The sequence below is a fragment of the Marmota marmota genome, unplaced genomic scaffold, assembly GCF_001458135.2.
Source record: "Marmota marmota marmota unplaced genomic scaffold, marMar, whole genome shotgun sequence".
In the NCBI taxonomy this organism is placed as follows: domain Eukaryota; kingdom Metazoa; phylum Chordata; class Mammalia; order Rodentia; family Sciuridae; genus Marmota; species Marmota marmota.
This window is the reverse complement of record NW_026000242.1, coordinates 28,227,898-28,231,614: the sequence shown is the minus strand read 5'-3', so window position 1 is coordinate 28,231,614 and position 3,717 is coordinate 28,227,898. Positions and strand designations below refer to the sequence as shown.

General features: G+C 40.4%; 1 long non-coding RNA gene across 1 annotated transcript in view; it reads right to left on the bottom strand.

Moving 5' to 3' along the window:
* Positions 1–2,787, bottom strand: part of LOC107146017 — a 15,875-nt gene extending 13,088 nt beyond the window's left edge. The window contains exon 1 of the long non-coding RNA XR_001503983.2: positions 2,661–2,787. This is a non-coding gene — a long non-coding RNA (uncharacterized LOC107146017). The remainder of the gene's footprint in view (positions 1–2,660) is intronic.
* Between the last annotated feature and the right edge of the window lie 930 nt (positions 2,788–3,717).

Sequence of the window (3,717 nt, the reverse complement as noted above, 5' to 3'; positions counted from 1 at the left end):
GGGGGGGGGGGGGGCAGAGTCCTCCTCTCTAACTACACACAAAGAAAGGAATGAGCAGTGTTTCTCTGTGTCCCAAAAATTGTACCATAAAAGTGCAATTTTGTTTTGTTTTGTTTTAATTTGGACTGTAATTTAAGATAAATCTTTAAGCCCTTGCTTTGAAGCAAGGCTGGAGGCACCCTGAGTAAGGGGAACCTTGGGGGAGGGAGACCCTTCCCTTCTTCACCCAGGAGGCTTCATTGCTAGTATCATCACCAGCCTGAAGCTGAGATCCAAAGCAGGCACAGGTGTCCTAATCCTGGCACTACCCAGACTGTCCTCACAGTGGCAGTGTAGTCTCAATTAGCAGATGCTTGTCAACTGTGTGGAGGAGGACATAGTCGTAGCACTGCTTACCTAGGACACAGCATCCAGCCTGGGCCCTGTGCAGATGAATGCTTGACACCTCTGCAGGGCTCCTATCACTCATTCACTCATTCTTTCCTTCATTTTGTGTTTCCTAACAGCCATGCATTGAAGGCAAATATGTGTAGGTGCTCAGGTACTTAGGATACAAAGATTAAAAATACAATAATAATTTACATCATGCCTTCAGACCTCTGGGGGCTCAATGCTGACTGAAAGACAGATTTGAAAATAGCAATTGCCATGTTACCATGGTTAATACTTAGCACAGTAATGGCGAGAATGAAGTGTTGTATGATGCAGAGCAGAATGCTTCAGATCTCAGCTTAAATGTGGCCTGCAGGGGAGTACTGCTCCTGGCCCCTAGACCAGTTATGTCCCTGTTATCTGGTATCTCATATCCTTGTACTTCCTGTCTTGTAAAAGTCCACTCACTGTATTACTATCCTTTGTTTACTTGTTTCTGGATAGATGCAGTAAGCTACTCAAAGATAGAGACTATTTCTATATTGTTCCTTACTACATCCCCAATACCAATCATAAAGTCTGGCTCACAGTAGGTACTCCATAAATGCCATTAAAGATTAATGAAGACAAAATGGTTCCATGACACCTCAAGTGCAAGGAATGTCATATGTCTTTATTTTTCTAAATCAAATAAAATCTCAGTTTACCAAGATTAATAACAAGTCCCATATTAGTTTTAAATTTTCTTTCCACCTGTATGGATCATGCCCAAACCCCAGGGTATAAGTAGTTGAGGAAAACAAAAGGTCAAGGACCATGGCCTTTATCACTTCCTCTTGTGCGAGGGAGATTGAGCTCTGGTCTTGAGCTACTAGTTGCGCTAGTTGCACTGGGCACTACAACTGCACCTCTCACAGAAACCCCCCTGACTCCTCTAGCTGCAGATCCCATATAAATCCTGCCCCCTCTTGACATTGCCTGCAAGTGGTATCCAGGTGCAAGGTGAAGCCCAGAACACATGGCCACACTTCAGTCCCTGAGAAGTCCTCTCCAGGTAGGGCTACTTGACACTTTCCATACTCAAAACCCCCTCCCCTCTTTGTGGCAACTGTCCAGGGAGGAGGAGGGGAAAATACTTTCTGAAATAATACTAAAAAATTAACAGTTTCAAAAAGAAAAGTGCAAACTAATTCTCAATAACTTCCCTTGTTCCTAAATTAATACATGTATGTTTGTGTGGAGGAACTTTTTCTGAGAACATTCCATATTTCTGTCTTAAGGTACCTGAACTTCTATAAGTCAACAAGCCTCCATTATTTCTGCACTAGTGACTTTATTTGAGTCTCAAAAAACAGTCACATAACATTTTGAAATTGAAAGATTCCTGACACCTAGTATTTTCTATGTTTAGGTATGTTCAGATATACAGAGACCTACCATTCATTATGTTGCAATCACCAACAATATTCAGTTCAGTAACATGCTGTACAGGTTTGTAGCCCAGGAGTAAAAGGGTTATCACACACATAGCCCTAAGTTTGTATAAATACACTCTGCAATTTTCCCACCATAATGAACATGCCAAACAATGCATTTCTCAGAACTTACTCCAGGCTTTCAACAACACAGAATTGTGCCCACATCCTTGTGAGACTAAACAGAGATGATGACTTTAAAAGCACCCTGGGACCTAGAAGTACTATACAAATATATTGTTATTATCAACTGGTGATTTCTATATTTCACAGCCAGAGGAGAAATGACATGACAAATTGCCCTTTGGGGTCCTTTCCAATTTTCCCACATTTTAATTTATTTTTTTCCTAAAAAAAATATATATCGTTCAGCTATCCATTATTTTAGGATAAGGTACTATGTACTACTTTTTTTAAAAAATCCATGCATTGCTACCTTTTCTTCTCCTTACTGGCCTCAAATGTGAATTGAAGCTCTGAGGTATTCAAACTGAAACCACCTGTAAGGGGAGCAGACAACAGACTTGATTTTAAATTCTACAATTTCATGACTTATCAAATTCCTTCATGCCAATGACTGCAAATCCCTGGTTTCTCCACTTTTCTTCCAGTTATTTGGATAACATTTATTTAGCACTATTCTGTATGAAGTATCATTCTAAGCATTTCTTATATTTAATAATTGCCTACAAAAAAAACCATTTAATGTTCTGCTCACCTCAGAAATTTTGCACATCGGATTTTTCTCTCAGCGTCTCCCCACCCATGTCTATCTTCACCATGGTAACTTTGTTCAGAGCCCCAGTTACTTACATTTTCTCTGCTTTATCTCAGTGCCATTGGACAACTTGGTGCTGATGCCTCCACTTCCATGTCAAGGTTCTTGACTGTCACTCTGCTTATTGCATTTATATTGTTTGCTAGAGGAGAGCGTTCATAAGCCTTGAGATAAAACAGGAGAAACAGGGGAGTGAGATAAAAAGCAGCAGGATAAAATCCCAGAGAGACACAAACTACAGTGAAAATTACATGAAGTTTGACCTGCTTTTTCTATAGCTGAGGAAATACCAGTTCTGAACTTGGTAAGCATGGACTAAATTCTGAGGCAGATATTCAAGCTGAATATATGCTTTGACATTGCATAGAGAGAGACAGTTTTATTTTGATAAAAGTGGGCCTCCAAAGTCCAATTTGTAGGGTAGCCTCTGACACCATCACCCAAGTCATTCCTTGCTTTCTTTGTCTGAAAACTGACCTGATCCCCTTTTTTTATTGAGCATGACTACCAATTCATAGTTTGGCATACATGGTCATTCTTTACAATGTGACCTTTTTCTGTAGTCATGACTTTCATAGACAAGGAAGGTGCCTGACCCATGCTTTTGGAACCAGGACTGGAAGGAAAATTTCTTCCTGCCTTCCTATAAAACTTGGGAGCAGTGGGCAGATGAAAGAAAGAAGGAAAGAAAGAAAGGAAGGAAGGAAGGAAGGAAGGAAGGAAGGAAGGAAGGAAGGAAGGAAGGAAAAGTAGCACTAACTTTAACATATGTTGAGCCCTGCCATGGGACAAGCACAGCTTAGAGTACTTGACAAACATCAAACCTGCCCAAGGTGAAACAGTGGCCAAAAATTCTGGCTCCAGCTTCCTCATGGCCTCTTTCAAACACTCTCTCCCTCCTACTCCAGTGTTAATCACTTCTAAAATCTATATTGTCTTTGACTGGTTTGAACTTTATGTGAATGGAATCATACTTCTTGCATTCTTTTGTGTCTGACTTCTTTTGCTTGTGAAATTCCTCCATGTGGTTTGATACAGTTGGGCTTTCCATTGTATGAAATGATGTATAGTCTTCCATTGTATGAATAGAAC